At 39.2% G+C, this 27,649-nt stretch overlaps 1 long non-coding RNA gene across 1 annotated transcript; it reads left to right on the top strand.

The window, feature by feature from the left end:
- Nucleotides 1–2,326: 2,326 nt before the first annotated feature.
- Nucleotides 2,327–2,770, top strand: LOC109210869. Its single transcript, XR_002065620.1, has 2 exons — nt 2,327–2,478; nt 2,578–2,770. It is a non-coding gene; the product is annotated as an uncharacterized LOC109210869 (long non-coding RNA).
- Nucleotides 2,771–27,649: the final 24,879 nt, after the last annotated feature.

Below are 27,649 nucleotides of genomic sequence, written 5' to 3'. Positions count from 1 at the left end.
AGTTCAACATTTAAATAATGAATACGGAATAAAGGAAAGAAGAACTTCAAATAAACACATAGACCAGTTAGCAGGTAAGAGATAAGACAAGAAGAACATGTGAATATAGACTAACAATGATGAATATAACATGATCGGATAACTCAATTAAGGCATAAAAGCAATCTACATAGCTAAAATTGATAATTTTCACATTTAGCCCGTGTACACACTCGTCACCTTACGTACACGGCTTCCACACATCACAATTATCACAAACAATACCAATCCGAAGGGGTAATTCCCTCACACAAAGTTAGGCAAGACACTTATCTCAAATCACGCTAAGTAAATCAACTAGTAGGCCTTTCCCTCGAATATCCAACTCTGAAAGGCTCGAATCTAGCCAAAACAACTTCAAACTTTAAATATAAACTATAGGAAACTAATTCAAACAATAAAAGTACGATCTTTACAAAGAAATAAAAAGGCAACTCAAAAAGTCAACCCGGGCCCGCGTCTCGAAACCCCACCGAAATTACAAAATCCGAACGCCCATCCGATAACGAGACCAACCATACAAGAATTACTAAAATTCGACTGCAAATCGCCTTTCAAAACTCAAAAATTTATCCTAGGAAGTTTCTACTATTTTCCCCTAAATTCCAACTCAAATCCCTAATTTGATGATAAAACAATGATAGATTCGTGTAATTGAGCCAAAATTGAGTTAGGAATTCTTATCCCAATTCTCACTCTGAGAATCTCTCAAAAAATCGCCTCACCCCGAGCTTTCTATATCCAAAATATAAAAAATGAGAAGAACCCTCAATTTCGAAACATTATTCTACTGCCCAACAATTTCTTCTTCATGAACGCGGAATGTGCCTCGCGTTCGCGATGCACAGAAATGCACAACTGCCAAAATCCTCTTCGTGAACGCGAGATCCCCCACGCAAACGCGATGAACACTGAACCCAAGCCTTCACAAATGCGACCCCTCATATGTGAACGCGTAGACCAACCGTGTGAGCCCCCCCGCCCTAACCTGCCTTTCTTATACGCGAACACGATTATCCTTACACGTTCGCAATGAACAACTCACAGAACCTTTGCGAATGAGTCTTCACCTTCGCGAATGCGAAGGGTAAAATTCCAGTGACCCCTGAAGACTCTACGCGAATGAGGGACACCCTTCGCGAACTCGTAGAAGGAAACCATACCTGTAGAGAAACCAATAGCTTCGGCAATCCTCAAGGTTCCGAAATTGAGCCGAACATAGTTCGAATTACACCCGAGGCCCCCGGGACCTCAACCAAACATACCAACAAGTCCTAAATTACCATAAAAGCATGCTCGAAGCGTCAAATTAATCAAACAATACTAGAACCAGGAATCGTGCATCGATTCAAACCTAAGGAACTTATGAACTTCCGAATTTCAAAACTAATGCCGATTTATACCGAAACAACTCTGATTGATTTTAAATTTTTCACACAACTCATAATGACATTATGGATCTATTCCAACTTTTGTAATAGAGATCCGACCCCGATATAAATAAATTCAACTCTCGCTCAAACATCCAAATCCTCCAAACCTTAATTTTTCTAACTTCAAACTCCCGGCTCGACGCCTATGCGTAACTCTAACTCATAATCATGGGTGAATATAGTAAATGCGTTGAGAGTGCAGTGGTACCCACGGTGTAATATATATATCTAATATAAGCAAATAAAATTGTCCTCTCTAGCATGGGTGCAATGTTCAAATCGTTGATGACCCCTTGAACTTGTCAGAATATTTTATTTAGCCGCTTGAGCTAAGAACTCGACCTATTGAATTTGTGATTATACTCAAAATATGCCTATTGAAATGAAGAAATGTACATTAAAATAGTAAATGAATGTTTAGTTGAGATTAGTTATCAGTGGATAATATCATATACAAATGTTCGTATAAATAAAAAATACAAAATATTGAAAGGTTACGTTGATCCTTTCTAATATAGTGAAACAAATAGTTACCCTAGATGAAATCTTAACTTGCTAATGTTCGTCAGAGTACCCAATAAAAGTTGTTTAAAAGTTGGAGAATTGAAGTTCATAAATTAGGAGGTCTACGAAAATTTGCTTTCTCCCATTCCGTCCTATTTGAATATCCTTGAATTTTTCTCTAGCCCAAGTTTTCTAATTTTTAAGGGTTTAAACAAATGGAGAAGTTTGATATTTTTGATACATTTGGGGACCGAAAGCAGATATTATTAAAGTTGATAATAACTTACTATAAAATATAAAAAAATCCTACAGTCCCATTCCTTCCCTATATAAACTCAAATATTCTGTTATCATTCTTTCATCCATCACGAGCTATATATGAAGACATCTCAAGACGATGACGAGAATGATGATTGCAACAACGATGAAGATGATGGAATTGAATTCCATCATGAATCCTGTAAAAGGATTCATTCAAATTGATTCAATGAGTTACCAAGTTGTTAGTATATTCTCTTCATAAATAGCCTTTTTATGTGATTGATGCTCTATTTGTGTATTTTTTAATGATTCTTACCCTTTTAAATGTTGATGTGCTTAGGTAATGGAGCCTTGCTGCCTGAACGATTTCCCTGCTAAATATCATGATATCTACATGTAACGACTTGATCAGTAATTTTGTGTATTTTCATCTCGTTGTTCTATTTGATGTTCCCCATATATGTACCTGATGTTTGGTGATACGCGGGGATGGTTTGGATTAGTTTGTAAAGGTTTTGGAGTAAATTGAAACACCTCTTATTGTGGAAGCTTAAGTTATAAGAATTGATCAAGGTTTGACTTTGTTGTAAACAACCTCAGATTCGTTATTTGATGGTTTCAATAAATCCGTATGGTGATCTTTTACTTAGGCGTATGTTCGGATTTGGAGGTTGCTAGGATGTTTTGGCTCTGATTGACAAAAGTTGAAAATTCGAAGGTTTGGAAAGCTCATAAGTTTAATTGAAAGTTGACTCTGAGGCTGTCAGATTTTGATAGTTTTCCTGGAACGTGAGATATGTACCTTTTATCAGTTGATGCTCAACCCGCGTGCCGAACTCATGCTGCACGGCTCTCAAAAAATATGATGTGAACTGCGTGCCTCGGTCAAAAATGATGGAAATGGGCACACCGTACACGCGGATAATCTCATCAATGTAAATCTAAGCCAACCACTCTGAAGAACAGGAAGTCTCCACCGGAATGAAGTGCGCGAACTTAGTCAACCGGTCCACAAAAACCTAGATTGCGTCATATGTCTTCAAGGTTTGTGGCAAGCCTACCACAAAATCCATAGTGAAGTGCTCCCACTTCTACTCTGGTATCTCCAATATCTATGTTTATTCACCCGGGTTCTAATGCTCATACTTCTCCCGTCGACAATTTAAACACCAAGATACATAAGAAAAGATGTCTTTCTTCATTCACCGCCACCAATAGTGTTGTTTCAAGTCTCGGTACATCTTCGTAACACCTCGGTCAATAGAATAGCGCTAATTGTGCGCCTCCTCAAGTATCAAATCTCTTAACCCATCAACAATTCGAACACAAATCCGGCGTTAAAGCCACATAACACCACCATCACCGATCACAACCTCCTTAGCACCACCCCGTTGCACCGTGTCCTTCCACACCAACAACTGAGGATCATCAAACTGGCGATCCTTGATACACTCCAAGAACGAATATCGTTCCATAACAGAAGTAACATCCCGGTTGGGCTCTAAAATATCCAATCTCACAAATCAGTTGGCCAAAGCATAAACATCACGGCTAGTGGAATCTATGCTACCGGTAGATATGCCAAACTACCCATGATCTTCGCCTTCTTACTCAATGCATTGGCCACTATGTTGGACTTCTCCAGATGATATAATATGGTGATATCTTAGTCTTTCAAAAACTATAACCATCTCTGCTTCTGCAAATTAAGGTCTTTCTTCTTGAACAGCTGCTGGAGACTCCGATGGTCGGTATAGACCTCAGAATGAAAACCGTACAGATAGTGCCTCCAAATCTTCAACACGTGAGCAATGGCTGCCAACTCTAGGTCATGAACAAGGTAATTCTTTTCATGAATCTTCAACTTGCGAGACATGTAGGCAATCACCCTACCATCCTACATTAATTTCGCGTCAAGTCTAATACGCGATGCATCACATTACACTGTGTAGGATATCGAAATTGTAGGAAACACCAAAACTTGAGATGTAGTCAATGCAGACTTGAGCTTCTGAAAGCTCAACTCACACTCATCGGACCATCTGAAAAGAGCACCCTTATGGTTCAACTTGGTCAATGCTGCTGAAATAGATGAAAACCCCTCAATGAACCGGCAAAATTAACCTGCCAAATCGAGGAAGCTTCGAGTCTCTGTAGCCAAAGTAGGTCTAGGCCAGTTCTGATTTGCCTCAATCTTCTCAGGATCCATTTTAATGCCCTTGGAAGATAAAACACGGCCAAAGAGGATACCGAATCCGACTAGAACTCACACTCTAAAATCTTGGCATATCACTATCTATTCATCAAAGTCTGAAGTATGATCCAAAGATGCTGCTCATGCTCCTTTCGATTGTGGGAGTAGACCAGAAGATTATTAATGAAGACGATCACAAAAGAATCTAAATAGGGCTTGGACACCCAGTTCATCAAATTAATAAATATTGTTGGGTCATTAGTGAAGCCAAATGACATCACTAAGAACTCATAGTGGTTATACCGAGTCCGAAAAACTGTCTAAAGGTCATTCGACGCCCTAATCTTCAACTGATGTTAGCTAGATCTCAAATCAGTATTTAAAAACACTTTGGCACCCCGAAGATGGTCAAATAAGTCATCAATCCATGACAATGGATACTTGTTCTTGATAGTACCTTGTTCAACTGCCGATAATCTATGCCCACTCATCGAACTATCCTTCCTCTTTACAAATAAAACCGGTGCACACTAAGGCGAGACACTAGGTCTAATGAATCCCTTATCCAGCAAATCCTGCAACTGGTCGTTCAGTTCCTTCATCTCAACTGGGGCTATATGGTGGAATGGAAATGGGTTGAGTGTTCGGAGCCAAGTTAATACAAAAGTCGATATCTCTGTCCGGTGGCATCCTGGATAAATCTATAGAAAATACCTCTGGAAACTCATGTACAACTAGCACTAATTTGATGGAAGGAATCTCCGCACTAGGTTCACACATATAGGCCAAATATGCTAGACATCTCTTCTCAACCATAGGCCGAACCTTCATATAAGAAATAACCATGCTAGTGGAATGACCAGGAGTCTTTCTCCACTCCAATTGAGGCAACCCAGCATTGCTAATGTCATAGTCTTGGCATGACAGTCCAAAACTAATATGACAATGTGACAACCAATCTATGTCCAAAATAACATCAAATTCAAGCATATCAAGAAGTAGAAGATCTACCATAGTCTCAAAGCTCCTGATAGAAACCACACATGAGCGATAAACGTGATCTACTATAATAGAATCTCCCACAGGCGTGGATACATAAACAGGAGCACTTAAAGAACCACGAGGCTTAACCAGGTATGAAGCAAAATAGGATGACATATATGAATAACTAGAGCACGTATCAAATAAAATTGAGGCATTCCTATGGCAAATAAGAAAAATTCTTGTGATGAAGGTATCAGATGACTCTGCCACAAGACTAACTGCAAATGCATAAAAATGGGGCTAGGCCCCACCACTTTGACCTCCGTCTTTCGGACGGCTTCTAGTTAACTTGCCTCCACCTTTAACGGCCTGACCAATGTCTCTAGCTGCTTGAACCCCGATTTAGCGGGCTGAGCAGGTGGTGGAGAAACCGGTGCTGGAACCATGGCACGAGAACCCTGCGATGGTATGTTGCTCATCAATCTAGGACAGTACCTCCTGATGTGACCCGTACCTCCACATTCAAAGCACTCTCCAGCTGCTTTGGTTGCTGAAGCTGAGGCTGACCCTAATGGACCGGATAACCTCTGTAGTAAATCTTTAGCGGTGGTGCACTGATAGGAGCTGAAGGTGCACTGTAGGCTAGCTGCTCCGGACGAGGCCCATAAGAACTACGATTGCCCAAAGCGCCGTATGGTACCTAAAGCACTGAGCGAATCGGCCTATGAGGATGGACACTACCAATTGAACCTCTACCTTCAAATAAGGAAAAACTGAAACCACAAAATGACGAGGCCTTTTCTTATGTATCGCTTATCTACCCTGACAACGAATCATCTCGATCCGTCAAGCAATCTTTACGGCCCACTGGAAAGGAATGTCATCCCTAGTCTCCTTGGCCATCTGTGGCTTGATACCAAAAGTAAAACCCTCAATGAATCTCCTCACCCTCTCCCTAGCAGTAGGAATCAAGATATAACATGGTGGGCTAGGTCCACAAAATATGGTCTCACACTGGGTAACAGTCATGCTACCTTGCTGAAGACACTCAAACTTTTTGTAGTACTCCTCCCTTAGGGTAAAGGGACTGAGCCTCTCAAGAAATAGCTGTGAATAGTGATCCTAAGTTAGTGGTGGTGAACCAACTGCTCTGCTCTACTCATAACCTGCCACCACCTCTTGGAAGGACCGATAATCTGGAACACTACAAAGCCAACTCCATTAGACTCAACAATAACCATGTTGCGCGTCACCTCGTGGCAAAGGTCCAATAATCTCGTGGGTCCTCAGAAGGTGTACCACAAAAATGAATAGGAAAGAGCTTTGTGAACTTATCCAATCTCATTAATCCCTCATAAGACATTGTGGGCCCCTCCCTAGTTTGTGTAGTAACCATATGCTGAACTACTCAAGCTGCTAGAACCGCCGATGTCTGGTACAAGGGAGCCATCTAGTCCAGTGTGTGAGTGGTGGTAGTCTGGGCTCCTTCCCCAGCCTGAGAGGCAGCTGGTGCCATAGGAAATACTCTGGCCAGGGCCACACTCTCCTTAAGGCCCACTAAGCAGACCAGGGCATCTTGAAATATGGGAGTAGCAGTGAATCCCTCCGAGACCTGAGCGGGTCTTACTAGTATGGTCTGAACCGGAATCTCCTCCTCATGCTCGGTTTAAGGCTTTGCAATAGGCTCTATAGCACGTGCTCTAGGCTGAGCTCTGCCTCTGCCTCGGCCCCTATCGCAGGTACTCGCTGCAACAGGGGGCTTCGGCTCCTCCATGGCTGTAAATGTCGTGCGTGTTATTACCATCTCTGAGAGAACAAGAATAGAATGGTTTAAACTTCACTAAAAGAATAAAGCACACGATAGAGAAAGAAAGAAGTGAAATTTAAAGCTCTATAGCCTCTAGAAGATAAGTACAAACGTCTCCGTACCGATCCTCCAGACGCTACTAAGCTTGCTCATGACTCGTGAGACATAGGTAACCTTGTGCTCCGATACCAACTTGTCATGACCCAAAATCCTGCCTTCTGGAATTTGATGGCGCCTAATATTTCACTTATTAGCAAGCTAACCATGGCTAAATCACTTAACTAGTTTTAACAATTTAAATCAAAACATTAATAATAATGATGATGATGATGATGATAATAATAATAACAACAACAACAACAACAACAACAACAACAACAACAACAACAACAACAACAATAATAATAATAATAATAATAATAATAATAATAATAATAATAATAATAATAATAATAGCAATAATAATAATAATAATAATAATAATAATAATAATAATAATAATAATAATAATAATAATAGTAATAATAATAATAATAATAATAATAATAATAATAATAATAATAATAATAACTGTAATAGTCTTAAATAGACTGATAAAATACCAAATGACGTAATCAAAACATATCCTAAAAATTCGGTGTCACGAATACATGAGCATCTAGAGTACTGCAGATAAAGTCTGAATAAAATGCAACTACTTGAAACTAAACCAACAGTAAACACAGAATGGAATGGGACTTCAGGGACTGCGAACACCAACAGCTCTACCTCAAGTCTCATGTTGATAGCTGGTCCGGGAAAGATCTCCTCTACACCCTGCTGAGATCAACTCAGGTATCTGCACAAGAAGTGCAGAAGTGTAGCATGAGTACAACCGGCCCTATGTACTATGTAAGTGCCAAGCCTTATCTGGACGAAGTAGTGACAAGGCTATGACAAGACACTCACAATAAACCTGTACGAAATAATAATAATAGGAACATTAATAGAAACAAAATAGTAAAGCCAAATATCCGGACCCGTAGGTCAACAACCAAAAAGGGCCCCACAATAACAGAATCTCAAAACATATTTCATGATCGAGAATAATCTATACAACCACAAACAACTAATAATACACGAAATGGGTTGCGCCGCGCAACCCGATCCCACCATAGTATCATATCATATCACATTTTGTCCTTATTCCTTCGTATCATATCATATCATTTCAGTACCGTTGCAGCGTGCAATCCGATGACGAACAATTTCAAAATATTAGCATAAATGACTCAACAACAATATTTACGAAATATCAAAACAAAGGAGGATAAAGGGTATTGAACACTTAAGAATCACCAATATGATAGAATATATCAAACACCTCGAAATCTCAAACCTTTCCGATTTATCAATACAATAATAGCTTCACGCCTCACAAAAGTGAAACAACAAACTAGAAGGCATCAAGTAATATAATTACAATAGAAGGAGATAAAACATGTGACAATTTGAATAGACAACTAAGGCAAGTAGGAACAAATAACATGTAAGAAAATTATTAAGTGGGAGGTGAGTAAAATCAAACAAACACCAATTAAGTAACGATTTAACAAGTAGAGCATAGTTATCAAGTAGGAATATGCATCAATTAAAGCATATAACAACACATAACAAGGAATAACGAAGACATAGAAATAATAACCCAGTCTTGCATGCTAGATCTGCTAGTGGCGCATATACACTCGTCACCTTGCATATACGCTATTTTTCCATATAATTCACATAATAAATAGATCAACAAGTCCTAATTATCTCAAATCAACGTTAGATATAACACTCACTTCTTCCGCAATCCAATCAACTCAAGCACGACCATTTCTTTAGAACTAGCCTCCAAGCCAGTCAAATCTAGCCAAATATAGTTCAAATAATTTAAAATAAGCTTTAGAAACTACTCACAAGTGCAAAATTCGATCTTTAATGAAGTTGGAAAAAGTGAACAAAAGTTAATTCCAGGCTCACCTGGTCAAAACCCGAGTCTAGTGCTAGATCTCGACTACCTATAACTCCTCGAATCCATATATGTGTTTTGTTTCAAAATTCGAGTCCAATTCGACTCCAAAAACTCAAATTTTTATTTTTTAAAATATACACAAAAAATCCCAAAAATTTCTCTTATATTCTAATAAATTTGATGTTAAATCTCATGTATAATCATGTAACATACTGAAAATAGGTCAAAATTACTTAATCAAACCATGTTAAAATCTCCTCCCAAATTGTCCTCCTACCGAGTATAGGGTTCTAAAATGAGAGAATAATACTCAAACCCCGATTTTCATACCTTATGTTTAGGCGCGATGTTGTACTTGTGACACTGGGTTCGCAATTGCAAACCTTCGCAATTGCGATGAATAACACACAATTGGGGTGCCTCTCGGCCTAAAGGGAAATAGCAAATGTGACATTGACTTTGCAATTTCGAAGTCTGCTCCCATCGCAAATGCGACCAAGTGGTCGCAAATTCGAACCTACCTACCTCAAGTACTACTTCGCAATTGCGATATAGGTATCACAATTGTGACACCTGAAACCCCCAACTAAGATCGCAATTGCGATGCTGGTGCACGCAATTACGACACCCGACGCATCAGCACACCAACAAACTCGTTCCAGCACAAAACTTTTCGAAACACATCTGAAACTCACCTGAGTCCGCGGGTCTCCAAACCAAACATTGACACAAGTCTAAACATATCATACGAACTCGCTCGTGCGATAAAAACACCAAAATAACATCTAGAACTACGAATCAGACCTCAAAACGCATGAATTCCAAGAGAAAACTCAAAACCTCTAGAATCACAACCGAGCGTCCGAATCCTATCAAATCAACTCCGAATTGCACCAAATTTTACAGAAAAGTTTCAAATAACAAAACGGACCTATTCCAAGTCCCAAAACCAAAACCTGAACCCGATAACGGTAATGCCAAACTGCGGTCAAACCTAGGAGTTATCAAACATTCAAATTGCTAGCTTTCAGCAAAACAACTCAAATCATCCTAGGGACCTCCGAATTCAATTTCGGGCAGAGTCCAAGTCCAAAATCTCAATATGAACCTATCGAAGTCAAAATGTCGACCCGGGTTGTTTACCCAAAATGTTAATCATAGTCAACTCAAGCCTCATTTTAGTCAAAACTCCTCATTTTCTTCAAAATTTCACATAAATGCTTTTGAAAAAGCGACACAGACCATGCAGACAAACCAAGAAACAAAAAATGAAGCGAGTGTTTGTCCAAGCTGTGTGGTAGAAGAGACAATTTTGTCTACAGATGCAGAAATCACCGAGGAGAGTTATAATTTGAGGGTTTAGTCTATTTTTTATTATTTCGAGTTTTGAACTCGGGTAGAGGCGATTTTGGGGGAGAATTTAATCACTACTATGAGAGTAAGTAGTTTCTACTTGATTTTGATGTCGTCTTATTTCCCCATGGATAATTATACATATATTATGATATTTGAAAGGAATTCTTGGGGGTTTTGTGCTAGATATTCTGAGACTTATTACTTGGGATATCAACCCCGATTTTAAGTTCGACTTGAGTGAAACTTGTATATTTGGACTCGTATTGGAATGGGTAATCGGAATTTGTGATTTTTGTCGGTGTTAGAGATAGAGATCCGGGTTGACTTCGTGCTTTTGATTAGAAATCGAGCTGTAATGCTCCTATATTGTTTCCTTTATAACTATTGGACACCACAATGTGTTACTTGACTAGATTCGAGCCGTTCGGAGGTCTTTTCGCGAGGGAATACATTTTTGGAGTATTGAATTGGCTCGTTTGAGGTAAGTATCTTTCCTAAGCTTTGTTTGATGGGGTTATTCATGATCTCGGTAGACCTTATGCTATTATGTGCCTTATTTTGCTATCATGCCCGTTGTTTCTGTTTTTTTCTCCACTTGTTTGACTATGTTAGCTATTATTCAATTTAGAAACCATATCTAGGCTATGTGCTTAGCTTTTTGAGACATGATAGAGCTAGTTTTGCTATGTTGAACTGTTTGGCTTAACTGTAGTCTTTATATTTTCAGTCACAATATTATATCTGCATATCATATCTCTGTGTACTCTTTATACGTTATCTCACTGTTGTTAGTGTCCGTACTCTTTATACGTTATCTCACATGTTCTCCTTGGGTGAGGGAGAATAGCAGCACAATTGGGTGAAAATAACAGGAGATAGACTGCAACTTGTCGAGGGAATATTGGGTGATAAGGGTTAGCAGGTAGTTTGCCACAATTCACTCGAAAGCTAAGTCATAATGAAGTGAATTATGACATGTTCACGCACCTGGAGCTTGATGACAGTCCCCCCATAAAAAAATATTTAGCACTTTTCGTATAAAAGTAGAGTTTTTCTATAACAGTTGCCTCAAAGAAAAAAGTTTTCAATATTATAATTGATAAAATCTTACCTAAGATTGATAATATCTCAAGAAAGATTAAATATGTTAGCTATATTATCAATAGAAAAGGAATTATTAGAGAAAATTGATTATAAAAAAAATTATAATAATTTTTTTTAAAAAAATTAGGCCTCGCATTAAACTTTGCGGCTTTAGGCACACATGTGTTTGAGCCGCCCCTTTTACTCATCTATGACAGGATACGCTCCTTCCTAATAGTATCATAACATAAACCGTTTGTGGACAGCAACTCTACTAGGTTTAGAAGGTCGCATCAGTTGTTTGCTTTCTTCAACCGGTACATTGTACTATTGCCGCCTTTCGGGAGAAAGGGGAATAAGATGCAGCATAACAAAGACAGCGATAATCTTCCAACGCCACTTCAATCTAGCCATATCAGTTATCTCTCCGTGAGATTATTTACTTATAGCCCACATACTATTCATGCTGAAGTACGTGCTGCATATATATAGGTTGTTTCGATCTCTCAAATTGCCTATATATTGGATACGCAGAGAGACGACTCCACTTGTTTGTCAAAATCTAGAATTGGCCTTAAATTAATTCATGGCATATATACAGGGGTCGATAACTTTATAGCAAAAAATAATATTTTGTTAAACATATATAGGAGTAAGTTTTAAACTAAAAGGAAAAATTCAGATCCTTGTACGTGAGCTTCTGTCTTAGTAGCAAAGCTATCTTTTTATCATTTGATACGTTCACTTATTCCCTTCTTCCCATATCTCCTACATTAAAGTTGGTCTGTCATTGTTATTCTTCTCACGGGTCTTTTCTCAATCTTCTATCCTTGCGATCAATTCAAGAAATAAAGGTTTCTTGTTATGAAACAATAAAAGAAGAAGAATAGTATTGCAGAGAAAAGTAGAGAGAAAATTCTTATTGATTTGGGATGAATTACAATAGAATAGAACCCTCTATTTATAGGGAGAGGTTGACTTAGCCACCAAGTAATAAACCCTAGAATCTCTCTAAATATGGACATTCACCATAAATAGAATTCTATTTATAACACTTCCCCTGAATGTCTATTCAACAGATAATGTGCCTCGTTAAAACCTTAACTAAAAGAAAACCCAATGGGAAAAAATTCTAGAAAAGGAAAAAAAGTACACATGTTTAGAAATGCGCCTATTGGTTGCCTCATTAAAAACCTTGCAAGGAAAACCCAGTGGGACAAAACCTTGTAAGGGAAAAAGAGTGCAACGCGCATTAACTCCCCCTGATGAGAGCATCAATTCACATCCTTGAGCCTTCGCATCCCGATCTTGTACACTAGCTTCTTGAAGGTTGACGTTGGTAGAGATTTTGTGAACAAATCAGCCATATTATCACTTGAACGAATCTGTTGCACATTAATATCACCATTCTTTTGAAGATCATGTGTGAAAAATAACTTTGGTGAAATGTGCTTTGTCCTATCTCCTTTTATGAATCCTCCCTTCAATTGAGCTATGCATGCTGCATTATCTTCATACAAAATTGTGGGTAGTTTGTCACATTTCAAACCACATTTGTCTCGAATAAGATGTATTATAGACCTCAACCACACACATTCTCGACTTGCTTCATGAATAGCAATTATCTCAGCATGATTAGATGAAGTAGCCACAATTCATTGCTTAGTCGATCGCCAAGATATGGCAGTGCCTCCACAGGTAAATACATAAAATGTTTGAGACCGAGCCTTGTGTGGGTCAAGCTTTTCATGGACAGCAAAACTAATGAGATAATGGAACGTTATAGCATCAATAACGGGTGAATATGTCTCTTCATAATCAACACCAAGCCTTTGTGAAAATCCTTGTGCAACAAGGCGTGCCTTATATCTTTGTACCTCGTTTTTTTCATTTCTCTTGCGTACAAAGACCCATTTATAGCCAACAGGCTTAACACCATTAGGTGTTTGGACTACAGGCCAAAAAGCATCACGTTTCGCAAGTGAGTTCAACTCTGATTGGATTGCTTCTTGCCATTTTGGCCAATCACGTCTTTGTCGACATTCTCCAACAGACTGAGGTTCAGGATCCTCACTTTCTTGCATAATGCTAGATGCAACATTATATGCAAAGACATAATCCACCACTATATCCACTCGATTCAAATTTGTCTCAATATCGATTGGATTTATTGATAGTTCCTTATTTTCTTGAGTCTCGGGCTCAGTGGATTCCTCATGAATCTCAGAATTTATTAAATTGTGGATTTCTTCATGAGATTCTTTCGTAGTGTCATTTTGATCATTTATTTTCCTTTTTCTAGGATTTCGATCTTTGGAACCTAATGGTCTGCCACGTTTAAGGCGTGCTTTTAACTCATTAGCTATGACACTAGAAGATTGTCCAATAGGGACATCAATACGGATTGGAACATTCTCCGCAGGGATATGTGATTTTGTTATCCTTTTCATATCCGTAAATGCATCTGGCATTTGATTTGCTATTCTCTGCAAATGAATAATCTTTTGCACCTCTTTTCACAAATAGAGGCACGTGGATCAAGATGAGATAATGATGGATTTTTCCACAAAATTTCCCGTTTGGTTTCACCAACTTCTCCCCCTAATTTTGGGAAGAGTGTCTCATCGAATCGACAGTCTGCAAATCGTGCAGTAAACAAATCCCCCGTCAATGTTTTGAGGTAGCGAATAATGGAGGGCGATTCAAAACCAACATATATTCCTAACCTTCTTTGCGGACCCATTTTTGTGCGATGTGGTGGTGCTACAGGCACATATACCGCGCATCCAGAAATTCTTAAATGGGAATTATTAGGTCATGACCCAAAACTAATTGCAACGGGGAATATTTATGATAATTTGTCGGCCTGAGACGAACTAGCATTGCTGCATGCAAAATGGCGTGACCCCAAACAGAAGTGGGTAACCTCGTTTTCATGAGTAACGGTCTTGCAATCAATTGCAGACGTTTAATTAAAGACTCCGCAAGGCCATTTTGAGTGTGAACATGAGCTACAGGATGTCCCACTTTTATCCCAATTGATAAGCAATAATCATTAAATGCTTGGGATGAAAACTCAGCAGCATTATCAAGTCTAATAGACTTAATTGGATTATCGGGAAATTGTGCCCGTAATCGAATTATTTGTGCAATTAATTTTGCAAACGCGAGGTTGCGAGATGACAATAGGCACACATGGGACCATCTAGAAGATGCGTCTATTAAGACCATAAAATATCTAAACGACCGACTAGGTGGGTGAATAGGTCCACAAATGTCCCCTTGTATACGTTCCAAAAACGCAGGGGACTCAATTCCAACCTTTGTTGGTGATGGTCTAATAATTAACTTGCCTTGATAACAAGAAGTGCAAGAAAATTCATCATTTAAAAGAATCTTTAAATTCTTTAATGGATGCCCATTTGAGTTTGCTATAATTCGTCTCATCATAATTGATCCAGGGTGTCCCAATCGATCATGTCAAAGTACAAAAGTATTGGAATCGGTAACCTTTTGGTTTACAATAGAATGTGCCTCAATTGCACTAATTCTTGTCCAATACAGGCCACAAGACAAAGATGGGAACTTCTCAATAGCCCTTTTCTGGCCAGAGACATTTTTGGTAATGATGAGATATTCAAGATTATTCTCATCTATTGTCTCAATATGATATCCATTTCGACGGATATCTTTAAAACTCAACAAGTTCCTCTTGGACTTGGAGGAGAACATTGCATTCTCTATGATATGTATTGTTCCCTTAGGCAGAGTTATAGTAGCTCTTCCAGAGCCTTCAATTAAATTACTACTACCAGAAATTGTAGTAACATCTGCCTTACACATACTTAAATGAGAGAAATATTTCTTCTCTTTGAATATTGTATGTGTCGTACATGAATCAATTAAACAAATATTTTTACAATTGAACTTTGATCCAAGTTTACCTGGAGAGATATCGACATTTGTTTGATCCATTGAATAAAGACTGTTGCATGTTTTCTAATCTTGATTCATAGTTGAAAAGTCTTCTAAGTCTTGATCAATTGTTTGCTAATTCTTCTCTAAGAGGTAAGCAAAGACAACGAACACTACTGACTTACATACACAACCTTTCAGCATAGGTGCAACTGGATATTGAAAACATAAAACATGTTTCTTAATCTTCTAGAGACGGTAGAGTCTCGTGCTGATAACGTGTTATGAAACAATAAAAGAAGAAGAATAGTATTGCAGAGAAAAGTAGAGAGAGAATTCTTATTGATTTGGGATGAATTACAATGGAATAAAACCCTCTATTTATAGGGAGAGGTTGACTTAGCCACCAAGTAATAAACCCTAGAATCTCTCTAAATATGGACATTCACCATAAATAGAATTCTATTTATAACATTTCTACTGAAAATCGTGATTACTTTTAAGTTTCATGCTTCCTCCCAAAGAAGGCTCAGAATTTAGATGTGAACTTGTTCATCTCCGGAAGATTTTGCAGGTGCCCAAACATGTGATTGGTCAGTCAAAAATTAGTGAAAGACCTAAGACGAAGATATGAATAAAAGGGGGTCAGAATTTCGAGTATATATATATGGCCTCAAAAAAAATAACTAACAAATAATTCATTGTTGCTTAATTACCTGCTGATGAACCTCATGGATAATTCTGATCGTACTTTAAAGGATAAGTACGACCGACGTGCAAAGGGTTGATCTTGCAACAAGAGACGAGATAGCTCAAGGCTACCATCGGAGGAAAGGAAGACAAAAGAGTTAGTGTTTTCTTTCCATGTGAATCACACCTTCCGTCTTTACTTGTTGCAGTAAAACCACGTGACACTGCAAAAATAACAAGTCATTAGATATAATTTATTAGACTCCACATTTTATAATTTTAAAGTGAATTTTATAAAGGAAAAAGGCAGATCGACACATCAAAGATTATAGTGAAAGCATAAACGAAGAGAGGGATTACATACAAACATGGTGACTCATTGATTCAATGTCGAAGAATCCGTGAAGACGATTCATGCTAGAATTGGATTCCATCATCGTGATCGTCGTTCTCTTCAGTGTTGGTAGCCCTCATCATCTCTGCAGATAGGCTGAGTTGTATTGAGAATGATGGTGATTGATAAAGCATATCACTATATATAGGAGGGACAAGGGGCTCTAGGGTCAAAAGTTGATACAAACTTTACTAAAATAAAATCTAAATTCAAAGGAGAAAATCTGATTTACTCCCAATTTTAGTGCAAATATCAAAGTCTATTTGTTGTAAATTCTAAAATATATAATATGTTGTTACTAGTAAAATCCGATTCCCTCCCAACTCTATGATGAATATTTGGTCAGTTATTGATTGTATTCTTTCTCTAGCAATAGTATGTTGTTAATAAATCTGATTCCCGCCCAACTCTAGGTCAAATATTTTGTCAGTTTTTTTATTGTATTCCTTCTCGGCCTTTTATTTCTTTCGTTAAAAGGAGACTTGGGAAATTTCTATTCTTGATCTTACAATTGCACTCAGAAAAAAAAAGAGTCTTTACCCAATTCAGTTTCATGATCTACGTACGTACTATATTTTATGATAATTTATCATCCTCCTACAAACCTCTATATCCATTTCTTTTCGATATTCATAACAAAGACTACAAGGGTTTAGTAAGAATATGAACACCGTTGGAACTTTTTTTCGTTTTCATTGTTTTAGTGACGTTTCGTTGGAAACATATGAATGGGTGCAAAAAGGATACGTCCAATGGTAGAACCATCATAAACTATGATATTATGTGTAATTAATACCACAGCCAGCAAAAATTATGATATTCTGATATTTCTAGACCCTTTTTCTATGGCACTTTCATGGAAAATAATGCCATCGCCTTCCAAAAAATTGGAAAACATACCACCTCAATGAACAATTTTTAAAACTATCGGATATGTGCAGTTTCAATGTCTTTTTAATATATTAACAAATATAGAAAATTCGCTATTAAGGAATTTTGAAATAACAGATTTAACATCAGATACATGTATGTGTTATATATATGTATGGGTAAAATCGGGGGTAATGTCTACCCCCATTCCCTGGTAAGAAAATCGAGGAATGAGTTCTAAGACCTCAAGAAATAAGGTAAACGGTTACACACGACGATAGAGTGCCATGATATTCGCATCCAACTGGATATCATGGCATGGATCTCGCTCGATGTCAGTTATGAATCAGTAATCAACGAGAAAGAAAGATTTTTACCTTTTTAGACTTATAATAAGGATGACACTCTCCTACTATATAAAGGGGTAGTTTTTCTTTTGTAACACACACAGTAACAAGCAAATCAAATCAATACAAGCTTATTTGCTATATTTTTTGCTACTATTAAAGTTCTTGTTCACTTATCCTCTTCTTCGTCACGACTGGGCTCGAATTGAGGGTCCAATCGAGGACGAGGTCACTGTTCAATCTAAATTCCGACTTCATCATAGTATCACAACTGGTTTGAACGCTTATTTCATTCCTAACTCATTTATTTGATATTCTTAATGGTTCGTATTAGATTAAATCACATATCCATAAAATCACATATAAATTTCATTGTCACCCAATTTTGGGGTAAACAGTTTGGTGCCCGCTGTGGGGCTAAGGATAACAATGGTGATTTAATATGAATTCTCATAACACACCCTACTTTATGCTTGTTATTTGAAGTCTGAATTTCAGGTCAGCCCAAAAATGTCAAACTCCCAGTCTGCTCACTTGAACGTTGACGCTGAGTCTGGCAATCATGGCGAAAATAATAATTTGGTACCCAGCAACAAGGTGCCTCCTGCCGATCCCAAGGGTGTCCCAGTTGCCGACCCGATCGATGCTAACTCGCAGGTGGCCGTAAACATCAATTTCCAGCTGATCCCAAAAATAGTGTTCGCCGGGAACCTCGGCCAACAATTCGGGAGCCTGAAGGCGAGGGCGATGGGTAATGCCTACGGCTAATCCTCGAAATATTGCAATATCAACATGAGGTGATAGTCCAGCTGCAAAATCAAAGCCACACCCCAATTGGTCGAGCCCGAACAATCCAGATCAGAAAGCATTCAAAAAGGTGAGCAAATTATCGAGAGACCGGGTGAGGCGAGCCCGGGGTAAATCCCGAGGTAATAAATATGCTCGAAGAGTTGACAACATGAGTGGAGTCGGGTGAGAAGAAGATCGAGGCTAATGACAAGAAGATGGAGACATATAATTCAGGGTTGATCAGATCCCGGGAGCACCCCCGATATTGAAGGGGCCGAATTCGAAGAAATTTGTACAGAAGTCTTTTCTTCCGAGTGCGGCACCGAAGCCTATCCTAAAAAGGTTCCACATGTCCGATATCCCCAAATACAATGGGACCACAGATGCAAACGAACATGTGACCTCCTACACATGAACAATCAAGGGGAAAATTTGGAAGAGGACGAGAGCGAGTCAGTGTTATTGAAGAAGTTCGGGGAAACTTTGTCCAAGGGGGAAATGATATGGTATCACAACTTACCCCCAAATTCTATTGACTCGTTTCCTATGCATGCATATGCTTTCGTAAAGGCCCATGCCGGATCCATCAAGGTCGAGACCAGAAAGTCAGACCTCTTCAAGGTCAAACAAAGGGATAATGAGATGCTCAGGGAGTTAATGTCGAGATTCCAGATATTAATTTGCCACCAGTCACGGATGATTGGGCCGTTCGGGCATTCACTTAGGGACTCAACCCCCGAATTTCCTTGGACTCTCAGTAGTTGAAAAAAAATTTGGTGGACTACCCAGCGGTAACATGGGCCGACGTCCATAACAGGTATCAATCAAAGATTAGGTCCGTCTTACCAGTTGAAGCTTGTGTGTAGAGTTTGGGTTCATTTCGAATCGGTTAGGCTTGAATGAGACGCTTGGTTTGAAGTGGAAAGCTAATGAAGTTAAGATAAGTTCCACTTGTGTTTTGATCGATGATTCTAGGTTTTGATTTCAATTATGAAATTTTGAGCCTTTGGATAGGTTTCGGGAAGGTATTAAGACTTGTTGGTTTGATTGGACGGGGTCTGAGGGCTCAGGTGTGTTTCAGATAGGTTTCAGAATGATTTGATGTTGTTTGGCATATTTGGGCTACTGTGTTGCACCTGCGTAACTAATCGCCCAGGTGCGAGCTCGCTGAAGTGGAAGGGGGTCCGTAGAAGTGGTAATTGGCCTTCGACAGGGAGTCCACAGGTGCAGATGAATGTGCGCAGAAGCACTTGCGCACCTGCGAAGGATGCGTGCAGGTGCGGTTCCAAAGAAGCAGGTTTGTTTGTGCATGAGTTGATGTCATGATCCAAAATCCCACTCTCTGGACTGTGATGGCGCCTAATATTTCACTTGCTAGGCAAATTAACATTAGCTAGATTACTTAAATTGTTGTAACAATTTAAATCAAAATATTAGTAATAATAAACTGTAATAGTCTGAAATAGATTGATAAAATACCAAATGACGTAATATAAACACATCCCAAAAATTTGGAGTCACGAATACATTAGCATCTAGAGTACTACAGATAAAGTCTGAACAAAATGCAACTTTGAAACTATATAAATAGTATAGACAGAATGGAAAGGGACTTCAGGGATTGCGAACGGCAAGAGCTCTACCTCAAGTCTCCTGTTGATATCTGGTCCTGGAAAGATCTCCTCTACACGTCGTTGTGACCAACTACGGTATCTCCAAAAGAAGTACAGAAGTGTAGCATAAATACAACTAATCCCATGTACTCTGTAAGTGCCAATCCTAACCTCGACGAAGTAGTGATAATGCTATGACAAGACACTCATAATAAACCAGTACGAAATAATAATAATTGGAACAAGAATAGAAATAAAATAGAAAAGCTAAATAACCGGACCCGTAAGTCAACTACCAAAAGGGACCTACAACAATAGAATCTCAAATATCATATCAGAACATCGAGAGCAATTACAACCACAAAAAAATAGAGCACATCAAATCCGTTGTGCCGCGCAACCCGATCCTACCATATCATCATCTCATATCACATCCCGTCCTTATTGCTTCGCATCATATCATATCATTTCAATACTGTTGTGGCATGCAACCCGATACCTAACAATTTCACAATATTAACATAAAAAACTCAACAACAATATTTACAAAATATCAACACAAAAGAGGATGAAGCGTACAGAACACTTAAAAATCACCAATGTGACAGAAAATATCAAACACCTCGAACTTTTTTATTTATCAATATGGGAATAGGTTCACTGCTCACATAAGCAAAACAAAAATAATAGAGTACATCAAGTGATATAAGGATAATAAAATCAGGTAAAACATGTGACAATTTAAATATATAATTAAGGCAAGTAGGAACAAATAACACGTAAGCAGATTATTGAGTGAGGGACGAGTACAATCAAATACAGCAAATAACAAGAGATAACATGGAAAAACGAAGACATGGAAATAAATAACCCAATCCCACATGTTAAATTCCCCAATGGCGCATATACACTCGTCACCTTGCATATAAGTTGTTTCCCTATGTAATTCACATAACAAAAATTTCGACAAGTCCTAGTTCCTTCAAGTCAAGGCAAAACACAACACTTACCTCTTCCACAATCAAATCAATAGTCAACCACGGCCTTTCCTTTGGAATTAGCCTCCAAATTAGTCAAAATCAAGCCAAATATAGTTCAAATAAATCAAAATAAGCTTTAGAAACAACCTACGAGTGAAAAATGATTCGATCTTTAATGAGTTTGGAAAAAGTCAATGAAAATCAACCCCTGGCCTGTCCGGTCAAAACCTGAGTTCAAGGGTAGATCTCGACTACCCATAATCCCACGCGTCTATCTATATGTGCTTTGTTCAAAAGTCGAGTCCAATTCAACTCTCAAATACCAAATTATCATTTTTCAAAATATACACTAAAATTCCCTAAATTTCTCTTAGATTCTCATGAATTTGATGTTAAATCTCATGTATAATCATGTAATATAATTGAAAATAGGTCAAAATTACTTACCCAATGATTGGTGAAAATACACTCTCCAAATTTCCCCCTACCGAGTCTAGGATTCTAAAGTGAGAGAACAAGACTTAAATCCCCATTTACAGACCTTATGTTCGGGCGCAGATGTCGCAATTGCGACACTGGGTTGGCAATTGTGAACCCTCGCAATTGCAAGGTATAACTCGCAATTGCGGTGCCTGTCAGCCTAAAGGGAAGTCACAAATGCGACATTGACTTCGCAGTTGCGAAGTCTGCTCCTATCGCAAATGCGACCAAGTAGGCACAAATGCGAACCTACCCACCTCAAGTAATACTTGGCAATTGCGATCGAGTTATCGCAATTGCGACACCTCAGGCCCCCTGCTATGTTCGCAATTGCAATGCTGGTGCTCGTAATTGTGACAACTGAGGTATCAACACACCTGCAAACCTGTTATAGCTTAAAATTATTCTGAAACACAGCCGGAACTCACCCGAGCCCTTAGGGCTCAAAACTAAATGTCTACACAAGTCTAAAAATATCAACGAACTCACTCGCGAGATCAAAACACAAAAATAACATCTAGAACCGCAAATCAACCTCAAGACACATGAATTTTAAAAAAAAAAAAACTCAAGAACCTCTATAATCACAATCAAGAGTCTGAATCCTATCAAATCAACTCTGTATTTCACCAAATTTTGCAGACCAGGCTCAAATAACAAAATGGACCTATTCCAAGTCCCACAGCCGAAATTCGAACCCGATAACCATAAACTCAACCTTTGGTCAAACCTAGGAAATTTTCAAAAATATTGACTGTAGTCAATTCAAGCCTAATTATAGTCAAAAATCCTCATTTTCATCAAAATTTAACATTAAAGCTTTTTCGAAAAGTGACTCGGACCACAGACGCAAACCAACAAACATCAAATGAAGCTACGGGAGGTCTCGAATCAAGAAAATAAGGGCTAGTACACAAAACAACCTACTGGGTCGTCACATTCTCCACCTCTAAAAGAAACGTTCATCCTCGAACGGACATAGAATGGTACCTGGACTAATGAAAAGGTGGGGGTATCTACTCCGCATACCGGACTTGGACTCCCACGTTGATGCCTCCATCGGCTAACCTCTCCACTGCACTTTCACTAAAGGAAAACTCTTAGACCTCAACAATCAAACCTGCCGGGCTAGAATAACCACCGGCTCCTCCTCATCGGCTAAATTCTCATTAAGCAGAACCATGCTGATGTCTAAAACATGCGAGTTGTCCTCATGGTACTTCCGAAGCATGGAAACATGTAGTACCGATTGTACTCCTCATAAAATGGGTAGCAATGCAAGTCCGTAGGCCACCTCACCAACACTCTCAAGGATATCAAAAGGACCAATATACCTAGGGCTCAACTTGCCCTTCTTCCCGAACCTCATCACACCCTTTATGGGTGAAACTCTAAGAAAAAGCCTCTCTCCCACCATAAATATTACATCACGAGCCCTCCGATAAGCATAACTCTTCTACCTAGACTGTGTTGCACGAAGCCGATCCTGGATCAGCTTAACCTTCTCCATAGCATCACGAACTAAATCAGTGCCCAACCACCTAACCATTTTGGGCTCAAACTAAATAATCGGTGAAGGACATTGCCTCCCATATAAGGACTCATACGACTCCATTTGAATGCTCGACTGGTAATTGTTATTGTAGGCGAACTTTGCAAGAGGTAAGAACTGGTCCAATGAACCTCCGAAATCCATAACACAAGCATGTAACACGTCCTCGAAGATCTGAATAGTGCGGTAGGACTTTCTGTCCGTCTGAGGATGAAATGTTGTGCTCAGCTCAACCCGCCTGCCCAACTCACGCTGCCCGGCTCTAAAAAATGCGATGTAGACTGTGTGCATCAGTTAGAAATGATGGAAATGGGCACATCGGGCAGGAAGATAATCTCCTGAATGTAAATCTGAGCCAACTGCTCTGAAGAATAGGAAATCGTCACCGGAATGAAGTGCGCAGACTTGGTCAACTGATCCACAATAACCCAGACTGCATCATATTTCTTCAAGGTCGTGGCAGGCCTACCACAAAACCATTGTGATGTTCTCCTACTTCCACTCTGATATCTCTAATATCTGAGTCAATTCACCTGGTTTTTGATGCTCATACTTCACCTGATGACAATTCAAACACCGAGATACATAAGAAACAATGTCTTTCTTCATTCTCTGCCACCAATAGTGTTGTTTCAAGTCAAGGTACAACTTTGTGACACCTAGGTGAACAGAATAGCGCGAACTGTGCACCTCCCCAAGGATCAAATCTCTTAACCCATCAATATTTGGAACACAAATTTGGCCTTGAAGTCGCATAACACTGTCATTACGAATCACAACCTCCTTAGCACCACCCCGCTGCACCGTATCTTTCCATAACAACAAGTGAGGATCAAAAAACTGGCGAGCCTTGATACACTCATAGAACAAAAATCATCCCATAGCAGAAGTAAGAACCCCGTTGGGCATCGAAACATCCAATCTCACAAACTGGTTGGCCAAAGCCCAAATATCCATGGCCAGTGGACTCTCTGCTACAGGTTGATATGCCAAACTACCCATGCTTTCCTCTTTCCTACTCTATGCATCGGCCACTATGTTGGCCTTCTCCAGATGATATAATATGGTGATATCATGGTCTTTTAAGTCCTCTAACCATCTCTGCTACTGCAAATTAAGGTCTTTTTGCTTGAACAAGTGCTTGAGACTCCGATGGTCGGTATAGACCTCAGAACGAACATCATACAGATAGTGCCTCCAAATCTTCAACACGTGAACAATGGCTACCAACTCTAAGTCATGAACATGGTAATTATTTTCATGAACCTTCAATTGAGGAGACGTGTAGGCAATCAACCTACCATCCTGTATTAATACCGCGCCAAGCCTAATACGTGATGCCTCACATTACACAGTGTAAGATATCGAACCTGTAGGAAACACCATCACTTGGGTTGTAGTCAATCCAGGCTTAAGCTTCTTAAAGCTCAACTCACACTCATCAAACCATCTGAAAATAGCACCCTTCTGGGTCAACTTGGTAAATAGAGCTAAAATAGATGAAAACCCCTCCATGAACCGGCAATAATAACCCACTAAACCGAGGAAGCTCCGAATATCTATAGCTGAAGTAGGTCTAGGCCAGTTTTGAATTGTCTCAATCTTCTCATGTTCCATTTTAATGTTTTCAAAAGATACAACATGGCCAAAAAGGCAACCAAATCCCACTAGAACTCACTCTTTTAAAACATGGCTTATAATTATCTATCCTTCAAAGTCTGAAGTACGATCCGAAGATGCTGCTCATGCTCTTTTCGACTGCGAGAGTAGACCAAAATATCATCAATGAAGAAGATCACAAAAGAATCGAAATAGGGTATGACACCCGTTTCATCAAATCCATAAATGTTGTTGGGGCATTAGTACAACCAAATGGCATCACTAACATAAAAGCCAACCATATCAAGAAGTAGAAGATCTACCTTAGTCCCAAAGCTCCTGATAGAAACTACACATGAGCAATAAACACGATCTACTATAATAGAATCTCCCATAGTCATGGATACATAAATAAGAGAACTCAAAAGAATCACGAGGCATAACCTGGTATAAAGCAAAATAGGATGACACATATAAATAATTAGAGCCCGGAACAAATAAAACTGAGGCATCCCTATGGAAAATAAGAAAAATACCTATGATGACGGTATCCGATGACTCTGGCTTATGACTAGCTGCAAATGCATAGAATTGGGGTTGGGCCCACAACTTTCACATCCGTCTCTCGGATGGCCTCTAGCTGGATGGCCTCCACCTCTAACGGTCTGACCACCACCTCTAGCTGTCTGACCCCTGCCTCTAGCTAGCTGAGCGGGCGATGGAGCAACTTGTGCTTGAACCGTGGCACGAGAACCCTGTGGTGGTCTGCTGGTCATCAATTTAGGACAGTACCTCCTGATGTGACCCGAACCTCCACACTCAAATCACTCTCTCTGTTGCTTTGACCCTAATGGCCCGGATAACCACTATAGTAACTCTGTAGCGGTGGTACACTGATTGGAGCTGAAGGTGCACTGTAGGCTAGCTGCTCAGGATGAGGCCCATAAGAACTACGACTGCCCTAAGCACCATGTGCTACCTGAAGCGCTGAGTGAACTGGCCTATGAGGATGCCCACTACCAAATGAACCTCTACCTCTAGATGAGGCACAACAAAAACCACCAAAATGGCGAGGCCTCTTCTTATATACTGCCTCTCTACCCTGACCACGAATTATCTCGATCTGTTCAGCAATTTCTATGGACCTCAGTCTCCTTGGCCATCTGTAGCTTGATACCAAAAGTAAAACCCTTAATGAATCTCATCACCCTCTCCCTAGCAGTAGGAATCAAGATAGCTACATGGCGGGCTAGGTCCACAAATCTAGTCTCGCACTGGGTAATAGTCATGCTACCCTGCTGAAAATACTCGAACTACCTACAATACTCCTCCCTTGTAGTAAAAGGAATGAACCTCTCCAGAAATAGATGCAAAAATTGATCCTAAGTGAGTGGCGGTGAAAATTACTTCGAAGCTACTAACAAACAAAAAATTCAAAGAAATAGAACGCTCTCTAGGGAGCGTATTATAAGATTGAAAAAGGCATAAGTGACGCAATCAATCCAGAAACAAGGCTTCAAATTGGCAGTGTTGGGCAAGTTTTCTTATGACAAGCCTGTGATCAACGAGTTGCGTAAAGTTATTCCAATCCAATGCGAGTTGAAGGGTGCCTGTTCTATAAGGCTTATTGAAGATAGTCACGTGCTAATAAAGCTGTAACTCATGGAGTATTATGTGCACCATTGTCTAAGCCAGCTTTCTACTTAAATGCATAAGGAGATTTGTGGCAAATGCATTGCCATATGAAGAAATTCGCATAGCAATAGCTTGGATTAGCTTCCCAGAACTACCTCCCAACTTTTTTGATATGTAATTTGTCTTTTCTTTGGGAAGAGCAGTAGGAAATCCACTTCATGTTGATTTGGCTACACAAAATAGGACAAGACCTAGCTGTGCAAAAGTAAAAGTAGAGGCAAATTTACTTGCAAAGTTCCCTTAATGAATTAGGATTGTAGAAGAGGATGAAACTGGGCCGGAGGAGTCTAAGTGGATTAAAATCAAATACGATTACTTGCCAAATTATAGCAAGACTTGCAAGAAACAAGGGCATGATGAAGTTGAGTGTTGGGTAATTCATCATGAATTACACAAGAGATATGATAAGGCTACTGTTGATCAAAATAATGCTAAGGAGAAAGTGAAGGAGAATGAGATTATTGGAACTGCTGCTACTTCAACTAAGGTGCTTTCAAGTGGTAAAGTTTTGGGAAAACCACTTAAAAATACTGCTAAGCAGGGGTGGATGTAAGCAAGGAAGAACAAATACCAACATGATTATAGAGGTCATATTATCGAAGCGACAAAGGAGAAGGAGATTAACAATGGAAAGGGGAAGAACAAAGTTGAGGCAGTGTTGACAAGGAACAAATTTGATGCACCGGATGTTGAAGAAATAGATCCACCAAAACTGAGGATTACTAATGGCAAGGGTTAAAATAATGACAAGGCACAACGATAATTGCATCATGTTAAGAATATGGAATTGACAAAGGTGGAACAAGGTGGAGGGGAGGAGAAAAAAAGAATTAAAAAGGCAGTTGTAGAAAAACGTCCTAAATAATGAGATATCCAATGTAAACAGAGAGAAGGTTTTGAATCATACAACTGCTAGGAATACTAGTCCTAATGACAATGGGATTAGGTTAGAGGCAAAAGAGGGAAATCCTAATCCTACTAGAGAAGGGATTCAAATGGTGGCAGCTAGTTCATCGCCTAATCCTAATGGCAATGGGAATGGGGATGATATAATGATGGAAAAGACAA

Source organism: Nicotiana attenuata, unplaced genomic scaffold, assembly GCF_001879085.1.
Source record: "Nicotiana attenuata strain UT unplaced genomic scaffold, NIATTr2, whole genome shotgun sequence".
Classification (NCBI taxonomy): Eukaryota; Viridiplantae; Streptophyta; class Magnoliopsida; order Solanales; family Solanaceae; genus Nicotiana; species Nicotiana attenuata.
The sequence above is the reverse complement of the archived record's forward strand: the minus strand, read 5'-3'. Positions and strand labels throughout refer to the sequence as shown.